A 17,407-nucleotide genomic window follows, 5' to 3' on the forward strand; every position below is an offset into this window, starting at 1 on the left:
CACCTTTCTTAGCCTTTGTAATCACCTTTGTTTGGCCTTTCTACCACTGAAACTCAAAGGAATTTTAGTGGTAGAAAGTTGGTTTTGAGGCTCAAAATAAGAGGGGGGTGGTCCCCTCTCATTGTATCTTGTTTGTATGCATAGATGGCCTATCAAGTGAGCATGTGTTTCTTTCTTTTTGAAGCTTAGTTCAAGTATGTTTTTGTGACTTTTTGGACTTACTCCAACTCTATTTTTGGCTGGTTTGGCCACCTATTGCTTGTTTTTTACACTTGTAGTGTAATCTTGTTTAATAGCCTTGAATGCCTAATGAGTTAGTCCATCATTCTAGCATATGTTAGCTTGATTCCAGCATATTTTTGGCCTTATTTTAGCATGCTTTAGCTTTGTTTTGAATGGCCTTGGTCCTTTGAGGCTTGTCTTGTATGGCTATGGTTTAGTTGGCTTTGCTAGCTTTATGTTTTGGGCTCTCTAGCATGCTTTGTTTGAGTTATTTCCATGATATGGCATCATTTAGCTTGTAATTTCAGAGCTTATACCATTTTCATACTCTTGCATGTGTTACTCCTTCATTACTTCTAAGAGTTAAGCCTTATGCCTTGCTTGTTGGCTAATTGGTATGCATGATTTTCTTGCCTTGTAAACTTCAATCTCAGCATGATTTGGCCACTGTTTTGGCATGTTTGATGTCTGTTTTGATTTAGTTTAGCCCTTTGAGGCTTGTGTTGTAAGGTGGTGGCACAACCCCTTTCATTAGCTTAATGAGTTAAGCCTTTGAGTATGCATTACATGAGTTGTTTGCATTGTTTTTAAGTCACTTAGCATGCTATTTCAGTGCTCAAATGTGTGTCATTGCACTCCATTGTTTCAAATTTTCATTCACCTTGAAAGTGGCCTTAAGCCCCTTGTTGGCTTGAGCATGAACTTGAGGCATTCATGCCTATTGGTTTTAATCCTCCCTTGAGGATTTCTACCAACCAGTAGCATGATACTTTCGTCATGCTCAAGGCACTCGAAGCTTAGGTAATCTTTCAAATTAGAGGACTTTTCACAATTGAACTTAATCAATTAAGGAATGGTTTGGTAATGTAAATGAGTAAACAAGAATTGAGCCAAGTAAAATATGCCAAGATAACATATGTGTGCTGCATTGCATGTGTTTGGATCGGACGTTAATCCAAACACAAGAAATGCAAGATCTTTCATACTCAAAGTGATGAAACGTGTTGCATTTCTTGGTTGCCAACACCCTTGATCATACATGATAGGGTGGAGGCACTTTGAGTCTCATGTACGCATTCACTAAGCTTGTATAAGCTTGGTTTTCCAGTCATCATGCATTGAGATGCTTGATTGGTGGCTTGAGAGCCAAGTACCACACTCCTTTGAGCTTGAGAAATGATGAGGAGGGTGGTAGTACACACATTTCTTGCCAAATACATTGTCTTGGCACTGTTGCTCTCTGTTGCAGCAAAGGTAGAATTCTGGAAAGAAAAGTGGTCGGTCGGCCATTTGCACTAGCCTGCCGGCCAGTTGAAGTAGCCTACCGACCAGTTGAGGTGGCCGGCTGGCCACCTGAAGGAGAAATTGTCCAAAGTGCTCCTATTTTGGGGCAGAAGCCATCTAAAAGTTTGTGCAATGTTCTGAGATCACAGTGTCTGCAAACAGAGGCAACTCACAGCAAGGCGATGCATTTTTGGGCGAAGCACACCGAGCATGCATGTCTCCCTCCCCCGAGGTCATTTTACTACTTTACTTAGCTAGTTAATTTACTGGTTTTGTAATTAATTAGTTAATGTGTTTAGCTAATTTAATTCGTCTTTATAATATTCTAATTAGCTTAGATTAGCTAGTTATTCAATCTCATTTGGTTTGTAATAATTAATTAGCTAAGTTAGTTAACTAGTTGTTTTGTATTAAGTAGCTTAGCTTAGCGGAGCTAGTCAGCTTATTTATTCGGACCCTCCTTCGAGAGGGCGCATTGTTGTAATAAGCGTGCTTGTGTGTGTGCATGTCTTCCAACCCCACTTCTTTCTCCCTTTTACTTATCAGCTTTTGATGGTTAGTTTAGGGCATATCTCGATTAGCATACCTTATGCTTTGCATGCGTGCATCATTCATTTGTATTGCATGCATCGGGCTCGGCGCATTATTCAAACTGCACCGTATTTCAATACCTATTTGAATACGTGTATCAAATCGTTGCATTCATATGTCATTTTAGATAGCCGAGCCTATTTAGCTGCATTTTGCATGTGTTGCATTAGGCATTTTGTATAGTTAGGATCATGCATTGTTTTCTAACTAGTTTTCTGTTTTGGCTCGGAGTACACTGTAAGTATTTACACTTTAGCATACTTGCATGAGTGTGAGTGTTGCCATGATAGCATGCTTGCCATAAGGCTATTTGCTTAAGTGCTTAACTGCTTGAATTCCTGTGGGTGGAGGCTAGATTGCCTGAATTTGGACAATTCATCAAATGCGAGTTTTAAGCCCACTTTGCGAAATGGCAAAATCATGTTTTCAAGCCCACTTGAGGGTGGCAAATCCATGCTTTAGCCTACTTGCGAGTAGCACCTTTAAACCATTTTCACAACAAACATGAGTTGTTTTCTTCCAATTTTCATGATTGAGTCTATACTTGTATGCTTTGTGCATCACATAGCAATTTACATTAATAACCAGAATAAGAACTCATGGTTTATAAAACAACATATCATGCTTAGTAGAGGTCAATCCTTTGATCGGGCGAGCGGGGGTGCTCATTTCAGGACCTTCCCCTCTCGTACCAAAGTTCCCGAGCCGAGGCAACTTTAGTGATGACAGACACGTGGCCTTTGGCACGAGTCAGGGTTTCCTAAATTTTTCAAAAATAAAATATTTAGGTGGCAACTCTGTAATCTGGCAAAGCAGTCCATGTTTGGCGCTTTTTATTCAAATTGATTTTCCAAAACCAATTGCCAGATTTGGACTCTTTGGTGTTTATCAGTCTCACATTTCACTTTGTGAGATTAGATTTAGAACCGTGACAGGAGTCCGAACTATAGTAAGACAAATTCGCGCCCTCTCCGAAAAGAGGGGGCGCGCGAAGAAAGACGAGTCTACAGTTTCTGGCGACTCCGCTGGGGATTTAGAAAACTTGACTCGAACTCATGATATGTTGTTTTATCTATATGTATGTGTTTCTTTGCATTGCATTTGCATTGGTGCGCCTAAGTCACAGTGTTTGCCGTCTGTTATTCCTGAATGGTTTGCCGGAGGCTTGCTTGGAAAAGCTTGCCATAAGGCTGACCGGTTACGGGCTCTGTCACGATGGAAACACAAACCTTGGTTTTGCCGAGGCACCCTTCTTGACCAATCGACCTAGTTACATATCAGAAGCCATAGAGACCATTCCAAACTAGGACAGGTTGCTTACCCGAATGTAAGTTGTTTGAAACCACATGCATGCGTAGTGATACCCTAGCTCCTGACAAGATAAGACAGGGAAACCATACCCCACCGTAAGGGTATTTTGGCTCTCACTTGTTTGCTATGTGCTGTTAAGGTATGTCTCTATAGGAATGCATGTATCAGTTTACAAGTTTGGATATCAGTTTGAGGACATCAGTGTTTGAGGGTATCAGTATTGAGACAGTGATTTGGGGGCAGAAATCAGTGTTGAGTACAGATTGTCCAGCTTATGATTATCAACTGTGTGCTGTCATTATCTAAGCCGAAATGGTGTCCGTTTTTTTATTGTTGTTTCCTTTTTCTGCTTTATTTTTCTATTTTGCAAGGTAGTATTTCATCATTGCTTCCGACGAGACAGTTATTCCCCGAGCACTTTGGACTAGAGGAAGGAGACTTTTCCGATCTAAGGATCTAATTAGCGGACAACCAGTGTTTGCTTCATTACCCCCGGTTACAAGAAGGAGGGCAGTCAGGCATAGAGCATCAGTACAGCAGTCTCTAGTTCAGCGGTCAGTGTCTACCTCACCTATGTGCAGTTGGGATCAGTTTTTGGTTTCTACCTTAGAGAGAGGGTATACACCTGTTCAGATAGATCATCAGTTTTCAATCAGTATGGAAAACATGATGTGTCAACTCCAAGAGACCATGCAGGCCATGCAGCGGGATGCTGCCTGCCAGGCAGTGGTTACCGCACATCAGGTAGAGGTTGTAGCCAAACAGGCAGAACTGATTGCCAGGCTCCAACAACAGCAGCAACCACAACAAGCCGGGGCATCTGCTTCGCATCCACCCCCACCCCCATCTAGGGTTCCAACACCCAGGGAAACAACAAACGTCCAGGAAAATACAGACGTTTCTACAAGGCCAGTCCCACCGCCAATCCCACCTCAGATATCTAAAGCACCGGCTAATCCAGTGAACACGCCGTTTGAATTTGAGGTTGATCTAACTGCTCTGAAGGTGAGTAAGCTCGAAAAGATGTTCAAACGGGCTCAGGGAGTTAACTCGATCCCGAACATTGAGGATGGCTATACAGATTCGGCGGTGACATTGCCGAATAGATTCAAGATGCCCCACATAGACCGTTTTGATGGCTCGGGCAATTCTATGGTTCATCTGAGGCTGTTCTCGGATATTCTGTGCCCGATGGGCTTAACTAGACTCCAAAAACTATCTCTCTTTAGTTGGACCCTGTCGGGTATTGCGGCTATTTGGTACGCCAAACTGGAAGACTCAATGAAAAGGAGCTAGGAAGAGATGGCCGAGGCTTTCATCGCTCAATATGCTTACAACACCCAAATCGAGGTCACGACCCGTGATTTCGAGGCAACCAGGCAAGAGCCGAAAGAGGGCTTTTCTGACTTTGTCACTCGATGGAGGGCCAAGGCCTCCATGATGACAACTCGGCCACTCAAAAAAGATCAGATAAGAATGGTTGTGCACAACCTGCAACTCAAGCTGATACAGAAAATGATCATCTTACCCCTCCCCACCTTTGCTGACTTGCACGAGATAGGGATACAGATTGAAGATGCTATCAAACAAGGTCTGATCGACCAGGAAAAGGAGCAGCCCAAGAGGGCATTTACACATGGTTTGAATGCAGCTACAAGTAGTAGTGCAGCCGCAAGAACTTCTGACGTGGGCATGGTCATCACCACCACCTCAAAAACAGCCACACCTTTCATCAGCACATCCGGAGCCACCATACAACCAGCAAAATACCCGCCTAGGAGCCAGAGAACCTTCACTCCACTTTACATGCCCCTGCCCAAAGCCTTGCGGGTTCTAATAAGAAAAGGGCATCTGAAGCCCTTGGAACCACACCTACTGCCAAATAACCTCCCTCCTACACACAATCCAGCCAAGTATTGTGCATTCCATCAGCAACATGGGCATGATACTGACCAATGCTTCAGATTACGTCATAAGATTCAAGATCTCATTGATAACAAGTTGATTACACCTCCTGACAAACCAAACGTCACCACAAACCCCCTTCTACCACATAACAACCCCCCTTCTCCACCCAGGCAGATAAACCTGATTCAAATCATGGCCGTCCCGTATGACCCCACTATATACATCACTCCCTCCCACCTACCCAAGCCTGAGGTGTTCATTCTAGATAGCACGGACTTGTGTATGATGAGCACTTCCCTAACCCTACCCAAGCCAGTGGTGGTCACTGTCGAAGGTAAAGCTGGGGTGACCTTGGAGGAGAATGGGAATGTTGGTTCAGAACGTGAGAGATCTGCGAGCTTAACTGAGGAAGCATACAACCCGTACGGTTATATTGTGTCAACAGATCAGGCTAAGCCAATGGTGGAGTTGCCAACTGGGTAGGGGTCAATGTGGTTCGGGAAGACGGGCCAAGTCAGGGGTTGGATGATTTAGTGGAGCTTGAAGAGGACATTGCTAATCTGCAGTTCTTTGACGAGCAGGATCCAGGGGATGTGAGCGTCAATTGGTTTGACCTGAATGGAGCGACAAATGCTACAGGGTGGCTCAGTGACGAGCCAGATGTTATTGAAGAGTCTCAGCCGAAACAGGGACAGTTAGAAACTGGAACATCTACAGTGGCCGGAAGGGTCGAGAATAAGGAAGAATTGCCGGAGAGCACCGGTGTGAAGAATTTTGCTCGGGACTTGGGCAATTTGTGTACAGCAGACACCAAACAGGAGGACGCACTGCGGCGGTTCGAACAAGAGAAAATCGAGAATGATGACAGGGCTAGAAAAGCCAAGGGTCCTGTGGGGACAAAATGTGTTGTGAGCACAAAAACAACTATAGCAGAGCTAGATAGTTGTCTATCGGCTGCTGAGGGCATATGGTAGGAAGACGACGATTTGCGTCTGGCCCATACCGATGAAGACTGGGGATAAAATCTCCCAAATGACACTTGGTATATTGAGGAGGTCAACCATATGACCCGGAGTGGGCGGTATTTCAAGCCCCCACACCTGTTCCAGCCGGAGGCGTCCGGGAAAGACAAAGAAGCAGAAAAGCAAAAAGACAAACTGCTAGAGAAGGAAGCTGTGTTGAAACAGCTAAAGAAATTCAAGCAGACATCTCTATCTTGGGACTCCTTATGGCCACGAGGGTGCATAGACAAGCCGCCTTTTTTGCCATGGACAAGGCTAAGCTTTCGATTGATACAACGCCCGAACAGTTTGTGGGATTGGTATTCCCGGGTGGTGCTTCACCAACCCTGACCTTCACGGACAAGGAACTACTGCCTAAGGGCTCCGATCATAACAAGCCGCTCTATATCTCTATGGAGTGCAAAGAGAAGTGGATACCGGGGGTCCTGGTTAATACGGGATCTGTAATCAATGTATGTCCGTCGCGAACGGCGTATGCTATCGGGTTGAAGCTCGCAGATTTCATTCCTACAGCCCAAGTAATACGGGCTTACGACAACACCAGTCGAGAGGTGATGGAGACGGTGCGAATTAAAACTCAAGTTGAGCCGGGCCAACAGGACATCGAATTTCATGTTCTGGATGTTCTAGCCACCTTCAACTTGCTCATTGGGCGGCCGTGGCTGCACCAAGTGAAGGCTGTCTCCTCCACCCTACACCAGATGCTGAAGTATCCCCACGGGAATGGAGTAGCAATAGTTTTTGGGAACTCTTCAATACATCCACCGGCAGAAGTTTCTACACCAGTTTTGGAAATTGAGCACGGCGTGGAGGATGTCTTTTTGTTGGGATTCACCTTGGCTGAGGCTTGGGTAGTACAAGATCTGCTAGCTGTTGATGAGGGGCTATACGTCAGTGCACAATCTCTTTACCTCATGAACAAGCTTCAACATGTGCTCGGGATGGGATTAGGAAGAAGTAGCCAGAAGGGCGTCGCTAAATTGGCCGAAGTGCCACACAATCGCTATACCTTTGGACTAGGTTATACACCTACCAAAGAGGATTGGGTAAGGAAAGGAAGAGAGATGACTAGAAGAGCCAGAGCTAAACAAGCCAGGAAGCATTATGAATTGGTGCATAGACCTATCCGAGGGACCCTAAACGGACGCTTCGTCCGGGAGGGGGAAGATTTCCCGTTCTGTGGCTTTCCAGAGCCATGGCTGAATTCAGAGAGGCAGCGCTTGCCGAGTTTTGAGATCTTCTTTGCCTTACAATTACCGGGGGATGAAGTTACCGAAGAGTAGACTAACCCGACAACTGTGGCTGAGTAGTGCAATGTGGATGAGTCCAGTGGCACAGATTTTAAGCTGGGAGCAGCGCTGGCCTGTTTCCTATCAGATCCTCAGATCTTACCAGAGTGCTCGGGGGATGATTTCTCAGTTTCCATGATCGGAGATGACTCAGCTGTAGGCCCTTCTTCCGGTATTCTGGATGCATCCATTGCACCCTCCCTCATCTGACAATACGAGGAAGGCTTTTTATCTAGCAGTTCTGGGTCAGGTAATGAACCGGAATCTGATTCCACAGAGTCCGTGGAGTCGAAATCAAATTCCAGTTCTTCTGAGTCAGAGTCAAGTATTTCTGGAGGTGATAACTCGGAAGCCACTGTCCTGTCCAAGTCGTCATTTTCATTTTCTTTTGAGTCAGTTGTAACTAAAGAATCAGATGATCTGGAAGTTAATGAGAATGGTACTGCTGTGGCTTTTAGGTACTTTTTTGTGCCTTTAGTTTATTGCATAAATCAGGACTTTCAAAATTTTGATGAAAACGACGAGGAAGAAATTCCTCCGGTTTTAAAACATTTGATTAATCGAGAGCAGGAGAGGTTTGTCAAACCTTTGGTTGATGAAATCACCTCAATTAACGTTGGTACTGAGAAGGATCCGCGTCTGGTCCAAATCGGGTCGACGTTGTCTTCGGAGAAACACGAGCACTTAGTCACTTTATTAAAAGATTTCAAAGATGTTTTCGCATGGTCCTACGAAGACATGCCTGGAATCGATCCTGAGATTGTACAATACCGGATCCCTCTTGACCTAGAGGCTCGACCTGTTAAGCAGAAGCTCTGAAAGATCCGCCCGGACTGGGCTCTGAAAATCAAAGAAGAGGTCACCAAGCAGATTGATGCAGGGTTCCTGTTAGTATCTGAGTATCCAACTTGGTTGGCCAATATAGTTCCAGTGCCGAAGAAGGATGGCAGAATTCGGGTATGTGTCGACTTCAGAGATTTGAACAAAGCTAGTCCAAAGGACTACTTTCCTCTGTCGCATATCGATGAATTGATGGACTTCACAGCTGGGCATGCGCTGTTCTCGTTTATGGATGGGTTTTTAGGCTACAACCAGATTTTGATGGCCCCTAAAGATAGGGAGAATACTGCTTTCACCACCCCGTGGGGAACCTACTGTTATAGGGTGATGCTGTTTGGTTTAAAGAATGCTGGGGCTACGTATCAACGGGCTGCAACTACGATATGATCCATAAAGAGGTTGAGGTGTATGTGGACGACATGATTGTCAAGTCCAAGGAAAGAGAGGGCCACTACACCGCCTTGAAGAAATTTTTCCAACGATCAGAGAGTATCGGTTGCGACTGAATCCTCATAAATGTACTTTTGGCGTTATAGCAGGAAAAATGCTGGGGTTCTTGATCACACAAAGGGGCATCAAAGTCGACCCTTCTAAGATTAAGGCCATCTTAGAAATGCCACCACCAGGGACTGAAAAGGAGGTGCGAGGCTTTCTGAGTAAGGTGCAATTCATAAGACGGTTTATTGCAAAATTAACCTTGACTTGTGAACCACTGTTTGGTCTCCTAAAGAAAGGAAAGAAGTTCCAATGGGATGACCGATGCCAAGTTGCTTTTGAACAGATCAAGCAGTATCTACAGAACCCACCCGTGTTGTCACCGCCGAAGCCGGGGAAACCGTTGATATTGTATCTGTCAGTAACCGAAACGACAATGGGCTGCATGCTTGCACAGGAGTTTGAGGACAAAGTGGAGAATGCTATTTACTAACTGAGTAAGAAAATGCTGGAATACGAAACCTGCTACATGTCACTGGAAAAGGCTTGTCTAGCCTTGGTATGGACTACCAGGAAGCTGAGGCACTACCTATTAGCTCACTCCGTAATACTAATTTTGAGATTAGATCCCATCAAATATCTCTTCGAGAAACTAGCACTTACGGGTAGACTAGCCCATTGGTTGCTTCTTCTTTCTGAATTCGATTTGAAGTACATAACGCGCAAGTTTGTGAAAGGGAGAGCGGTAGCAGAGTTCCTAGCCGATCACCCAGTGGAGGGAGATGAAGCAATGGAGTATTTGTTCCTAGATGAGGCCATTTTGCAAGTTGAAGAAGAGGTCTGGACTATGTACTTTAATGAAACATCTAACCAGTACGGGTATGAGATAGGGGTGTTGCTGATAGCAGCCGACAATTCCCACATACCCTTAGCTTTCAAACTCCGGTTCAAGGTATCGAACAACGAAGCAGAGTATAAGGCATGTATCGCTGGCTTGGAAGCCGCCCTAGAGCTAGAGGCAAAACGGTTGGACGTCATTGAATACTCAAACCTTGTTGTATCTCAAGCGAAAGAAGACTGGAAGGTTAAGGAAGAAATGATGAAAATCTATCACCAAACCCTGGATGTTCTAATTCCCAGGTTTGAGAAGTTAACCTTCACCCATCTGTTAAGAGAGAGCAACAGGTTTGCAGACGCTTTATCAACTCTATCTTCCATGATAGACATTTCTTTGGGAGTCCGAATGCGTCCAATCATCATTGAACAGCGATATGTGCCGACCTACAAGCTGATTGCAGCCATAGATGAAGTACAAGATCAAAACCCCTGGTATCATGACATCTGGTACTTTTTGGAAAAGGAGGCTTATCCACTAGGGGCAAATGCCAAAGACAAGAGGGCAATACGAAGAATGGTTGCTCAGTTCATCATCTGCGGGGGTAAATTGTACAAACGGGGCCATCTTGGGATGCACAAACTGTGTGTTAATGCTGAAGAGTCAAAGCGCCTGATGGAGGCCATCCATCAAGGAGAGTGCGGAGCGCACATGAGCGGGGTGATGCTAGCTCGGAAGATTCTCAGACAAGGTTACTACTGGTCAACCATGGAGGAGGATTGTATTGGCTTTGTTCGGCGATGCCACAAATGCCAGATCCATGCAAATCACATGAACATTCCGCCGTTGAAGCTGTACAACATGACTTCGCCATGGCCATTTTCAGTCTGGGGGATTGATGTGATTGGGGCAGTTACTCCGAAGGGGTCAAACGAGCATGAATATATCCTGGTGGCGATGGACTACTTCACAAAGTGGGTCGAGGCCCAATCCTATGCAGTGCTAAAGGCATCACATGTAGCTAAGTTCATTAGGAATAACATTATCTGCTGGTATGGGGTCCTGAAAGAAAGAAGTGATCGACTTGTTAGAGAAGTACAATGTGGCTTTTCATAAGTCATCCACATATAGGCCGCAAACCAATGGAGCAGTTGAGGCCGCCAACAAGAACATCAAGAACATTCTGCAGAAGATGGTGGAAACTTACAAGGACTGGCCAGATAAGTTGCTATTTGTTCTTTGGGGCTACAGAACGTCAATTCAAACTTCTACTGAGGCAACTCCGTATTCCTTGGTTTATGGGATGGAGGCTGTTTTGTCTATTGAAGTTGAGGTTCCGTCATTGCGGGTAATGGCTGAGTGCCAGATAGCTGAGGTAGATTGGCAGCAAAGCAGGTTCGAAGAACTCATGCTGTTTGATGAGAGAAGGCTGAAAGCACTGTATCGCGTCCAAGGTTATCAACGCAGAATCGCCAGGGCTTTCAACAAGAAGGTTAAGTCTAGGAATCTGAAAGAAGGGGATCTAGTGCTCAAAGACAACCGAGCTCCCATCCACAACCCTAGGGATAAGTTCAGACCCATTGGACTGGTCCTTATATCATCAAGTCTATCTAGTCGGGTGGAGCTATCATTCTGATGGATTTAGATGGCCTTGAGTTTTCCCAACCGATCAACACGGACAAGTTGAAGAAATACTATCCCTGGGTTGCTCGCTAGGCCGAAAACCCAAAAGGGCGACCTAGAAAAAAGTTAGAGCACAAAAAATTTGAAAAGAGAAAACCTGAGCTCGCAAGGTTGAAAACCCAGAAAGGGCGGCCTTGGCAAAAGTTAGAACGCAAAAGGAGAGTGTTAAAACTCGAGCAAACCTGAACCGAACTACGTAAGGCTTGATTCCCGTCTTCAGGATACGTAGGTAACTTTATTCTGAGGTCCAGCCACAAACACTACCAAATCAATTGCGTCCATGTGATTGTTTTGGCCATCTTTGTCTTTTCTGCGTCCAAGAGTTTGGTTATGAGCTACAGTGCAGTGTTATTCAGACAAGGGGTAACTTTCCAGTTATTTGGATCTGGGGTTGTACATCTCAGTGATAGATCTCGGGCATGTCCAGTTGTGATCCATATCAAAAATGGTTTTGAAAAGTTTTAATAAAAGTTGATTTTGCTCAAATTAATGTTTTACAACTTAGACCATTTTTGGACCAAAACGGAAAATTTTCAGTATACACAACCTTCAATTTTATTGATTTCATTACAGAGCTCTCTGACTCTCGATTCAAATTGAAGTTTCTTTTTTATTACATTCAAAAAGAAAACTTGAAAGTACAGATTAAAGCAACAAATTAGGGGCATGATTAAGTTAGGTGTTCCTGTGCCCCCTCCCAGAGCTTGTAGAAGCTTGGGATGCCAAAGTAGGCCAAGTCTGTGCCTCATCTCCAAGCCAAGCAATGCATTCGCCAGAAAGGGCACAACTGAAATTGGGAGCGGGGGCCAGAAGCTCTCTCGTCCTCCATGCGGTGGCATACCGAGCTAGTTGTGAGCCTTTGATCGGAAATACAGCAGGGTATTCTATCCCCTCTTCTGGGCAAGTCTGGTTGTGGCTGAACTGACGCCTAAACCGGAATGGAAAGTAAAAAACGTAGTGCGTCAGGCCAATCAGCTGAATGCCAGGCTGTCGGGACATATTATAGCCCATCTCCGACAGATCAAGCCAGGGACAACACCAAGCGATGTCAACAGCAGATCAAGTGCACATCCATTCGCACCACCATCCCTTATCTGGGGCATCAACTAGCCATTGGTGAAAGAAATAGCCGTGTGCTGAATATGCTGGGCAAGAGTCCACTACTTTTAACTTATCCATGAGCCATATCTGGGAAGGGATTGAAAAATAAGAGAGATTAAATAATAGAGAGATATACGTAGAGAGAAAAAGTGAGAAAGGGGTTTTGAGAGAAAAATAGAGCTTGAGGGCCAAGTGATGCGAGAAACACATGTAAGAAGGGTGGGAAACATTACCTGTAAGAGTAGTGGACTTCCTGCGAACCTGGTTGTCTCCCGGCGATGGAAGGCATCCAAACCCATCAAGGTTTCGGCTAATGTCATGCCAATACAGCTCTTGCCCTCTTTCAAGCCTTGGGCAACCTCAATCAGACGAATGCTAGACCCTCCAAAGCCAGGGGCAAGTAGAAAATGAGATAACAAGCACAAACAGAAGCCATGTCGCCCAAAACTTTGCCAAAGATAATCGCTACGATCACCGGCATCAGAAAAGCGATGAATCAGGTTGGGAATGTCCAACTCTCCGTTGCGAATCAAAGACCGAGGGTCGTGCAAAGTAAGCCCACATGTCCATCCTAAAGCTTGGATGTGGCCGAAACGTAACTGGGACAAGATTTTCTCGTCGCGTCGGGACTCCATCAAAGCTTGGAATTCTTCAAAAGTATGGCGCATCTCTTGGCCCCCAAAGCTAAAAACATGAGTTACCGGATTCCAACACCTAGCCGCGGCATAGAGGAACGGAAAATGCAACGGGGTGCGGCTCAGCTTCAATAGTGCATTTATTCCGAAACCCTGGAAATTCAACTTTTCCAAGCCATCTAAAGCCGCAATCCAATTGGAGAGTTTTTTGGCGAAGAATGGTTCCATTTGGGGCAAAAATGGAGCTGAAATGAAGAAACCACGAAGTTGGAGCTTTTGTACAAGATAGAGCATTGAATGGAAAATAGGTGGCAGCAATCTGGAGGCTCCCACCAAAACTGGGCGACCGTCCAGTTGGAGTAGCTGACCGGCCACATTCTCTGGCTGGCCGGCCACTTAAGTGGCCCATAGAAGTAAAAAGTGGCCCACAGAAGCAATAAGTGGCCGGCAGCCTTTGTTTGTCTCCAGCAGAGTGCTTTTTAGCCTTCCTGTGTGCTGAGGATGCTGAAAACCTAAGTTTGATTCTACTTCAGATGCATTCTGCTGTTCTGTTTAACAGTTGTATTTGCTTATTGAGTTGTATTTGTTTTATTCATCGAGTTGTTGCAATTTGTTTATCGAGTTGTAATTACATTCTTTGGCCTATCAAGGCCTTGTGTCGTTTATCGAGTTGTTTTGTTCTTACAGTTGTTAGTTGGTTCACTACCTGACTTTGCAATGTAGAAAGGTTTAAATGTTCATCAATCTCATTTTTGTGCAAAATGGTGCGATGCTCAGAATATAAATGCAACACTTTTGAACAAAAATCTATATTTCATTCCATCATGGTTTCTTTTTACAAAGGTACAAGTTTTAAGAAATAAAACTGCCTAGGACTGTACAATGAGCTAATACTACTAGCAAAAAGAAAACAAAGCAAAAACATCTAAATCGGTGCCGGCCATCTCAGGATCGAGAGGCCCTCTTCATCCTCTTCCTCCGTTGAGCAGACTCTGCATCATCGCCGTCAGCACCGCTGTCTGAACCAGAGCCGTCTCCGTTTCCATCCTCAGGGCCTTCCTCGGCGTCATCGCCACCCTCAGAATCTGAGCCGGTGCCGTCACCTCCACCATCGGATGGCTCTGACTGAGGACTCGTTGGCTCCTCCTCCCCACTAGACTCGCCATCGTCATCGCGTGTGATAGGCGCCCGACGCCTCCCTCGGCTGTGTGCCGGAATCTCTCTCTCTGTCGCTCGAGGAGGCTCTAAGGGTCCTGTCTGCAAGGGTGTGATCTAAAAAGATAGTTTACATTTATCAGCAAGTATCAAGTGCAAGTGCGGTATGTAGAGTTATTCAGAAATTAGATACAGTATATGCATGCAGTGTGTCGTGACAGATGTGATCCATACATGCAGTTAATTAGTACAATGAAATGTTCAGTTTTAGTATATCAATAGAAGTATGATAATGCAAGGAAACTAAAGAGTACCAGAATGCCATAGGAGGTCAACATCGTCTCTCTCCGCAAGATCATGCTCTCGAATGAGGCCATCACCTGGAGAGGGCTACAAATGCAAATTGAAATCATGAGTGCATGAATGCGTGCATAAGTATCTGAAAGCTGTAATGAAATGCATAAAAACTGTAAAGTGTACCGGTGGTGAGCCAGGCACCCTCACGTATCGGTGATCAGGCAACGGGGGCTTAAGTGGAATCTAATAAGGTATCCCATACCGCCAACCTGTCAACTCAGTTGAGGGATCCGGCCACCCAACGCACTGCCTAGTAGAAGGCATCCCTCTGACCTCACCTCTCGATGTCCAAGCCCTGCTCGTCAAAGGGGCATCTGCTGTCCGAGCCCTGCTCGTCGAAGGGGCACCTGTTGCCCGAGCCCTGCTCGATAACGCAATATCAGCTGCTCTCCCCATGTGAGCATGAACACCTACCAATGGGGGCATGAGGTATGTCTGGAGGTAAGTCGTGTAGTCCCCTAGAGAACCGGTCTGTATTTGAACCTCGTATGACGTCAATAAGCTTCTGAGAGGAGAGACTCTCTGTGGCCCTCATACACGGTGGCAGAGGCAAAGGAACTGACTGCAATGGCAAGCCTAATGTCTGGTGCATGAAGCGCTCGCTTAAGAACCAGGCTCGGCCCACGGGTCCCTCAAGCACAAGCCGATATCAGGAGGCACCCCGAGCTTCGGCAAAATGAAAATGGGTGAACTTTGGCATCACCGCCCAAGGCTGCCATGTAATCTGCAGATAACAAATGCATCAATTGCCATTTAGATATGCAAAGTGAATTGAAGATGAAAACAGGAAAAACTGTGGGATTTGTGTTACCTCGGTCACCCGTACGGTGTCAAAGTACTGGCGCAAGTACAGAAGGGTCTCTCAGGTCCTGGGCTAGCATCTACCATCATACCTATGTGAATGGGGTACCTCGGGCGGCGCCTCAACCTCTAACTCAGGAACAAGTGCGGGGAAATGGCGTATACCCACAGCTGTGAAAAGCAAGACAATGGCAGTGAGAATACAGAATATAGAAAATACAAAAAGCAGAGTATGGCACAGTGTATAAAAAGAACAAGTATAGAGCAGAGTATAGACTATGTGTGTGCAGTGTGTAGTGTGTGCAGTGTACAAAAAGTGCAAAGCAGAAAGCACGGTAGAGAATGTAAAGTAGAAATGTAAAGTGTACCTCCCAGGCTCGCCAGTAACCGCCTACTCTGTTCCCGCTCCTGCGGGAGGTCAAGCTCATGTAACAGTAGAGGGTAGTGAGGCCGGCGCCTCCCCAGTGTTGTACCTATGATAGGTCCACTAAGGCACTTAGCAAATATAGCCTCACTGTGTTCCCTTTGTCGGCAAACAGGGTAGTGCCGAAGAGGAACATGAGGAAGCCCTGAGCTTACTGCTTTGTCTCCTCGACCGTTGTAGGCTCTCTCCCCCTGAAGTGGTCGGCGAACCAAGTGTACCGGACCAAGCTTGTCGAGTGGAAAATAGACAGGTGCGCTCCCAATAGATAGGTCCAAGCAGCCTCCCACTCGCCCATGTCAGAGTCGTATGGGATCGGCTAACCTTCTACCTCCAGGCCTGTCACAATCGCAAAGTCATACGGGGTCATCGTCATGTCCCCGGTGGCAGAGAAATGGAAAGAGTTGGTGGTGTCCCATTATCTCTCTACCTGTGCTCCTAACAGGGTCTTGTTCGCAAAGAGACGCGAGAGCCCCGCGCAGAATAGGCCAAACCTTGCCTCGTCGATAATCTGCTGGACGCCGTCGGGGAGCTCCAAGTACCACTCCCTTGCTGTGGTGGCCCCGTACCCACGGGTGAAATGGGAGGTAACCTGTGTAAATGGGCAGAAATATAGTATGCATGTGTTCAGAGCGAGCAAAAATACAGTGTGTGACTCTGTTCAGAGCGAACAGAAATACAGTATGCATGTGTTCAGAATGAGCAGATGAAATGCAGAGCAAAAGTGCGAGCTATGCAAGAAATATAAAGTACATCGCAGAAACTATAAGAGTGCTGTGTGTACCTCAATGGCGTCATGGGACAGATGGGACTCAGGCTTCTGTAGTAGCAGATCTGCGAGCGCGTATCGCGCAAATCTAGTGAAATGACGCACTGTGCTAGGTGGTAGCACATGTACCTCAGGATGATACGTCGCGGGATCGAATGGCCGGATCCTCAGTGGCAATGGAATGTGCTCGGGCTCCTCCTCCATCCTCGGAGAACCCTCGTTGTGTAGCTCGTCGTTTGCCATCTGAAAAGAAGGTGAAAAATGAGCAAAATGAGCAAAAATGTAAAAAGTCAACTCTCGGGAAGAGAAAAAGTCAAAGAAAGTCAAAGCCCGGGAAAAGTGCGCCAAGCTCAAGTCAAATTTGAGGGAAATAAACCTCAAATGATGAAAATAGAGGAAAAGACTCCGAAAACAATTTTTGTTCGGTTCAAAACGAAGAGAATCGAAAGTTTTTCGCGAATCAACTTCGCGGGGGACGTTGGAAAATGCGTGAAAAGTACAGATCTGAGGAGGAAAAGAGTCTAGGGATGAAGAACAAAGGTTTTTGGCACTGTGTAGGTGAGAAAAAGTGTTTGGGAGTTGAGTTTTTAAAGTTCCCCGTGTGAAAAGACAAAGTTGTCCCAAAAATATAACAACTGGCCGACTGGCCACTTGAGTGGCCGGCAGAAATGGCAAGTGGCCAGCAGTTCATCCTGGTGGCCGACAAGTTTCCACTGTTCCCTCCGAGGATTTTTTGATTGTTTTGAGT

At 45.7% G+C, this 17,407-nt stretch overlaps 1 long non-coding RNA gene across 1 annotated transcript in view; it reads left to right on the plus strand.

Annotated features, from left to right (window-relative positions):
* LOC145822504 (uncharacterized) overlaps positions 1-17,407 on the plus strand; it is a 32,245-nt gene that overhangs the window by 263 nt on the left and 14,575 nt on the right. The window lies entirely within an intron of this gene.

Source organism: Camellia sinensis, chromosome 3, assembly GCF_055761805.1.
Source record: "Camellia sinensis isolate YWXY chromosome 3, ASM5576180v1, whole genome shotgun sequence".
Taxonomy (NCBI): Eukaryota; Viridiplantae; Streptophyta; class Magnoliopsida; order Ericales; family Theaceae; genus Camellia; species Camellia sinensis.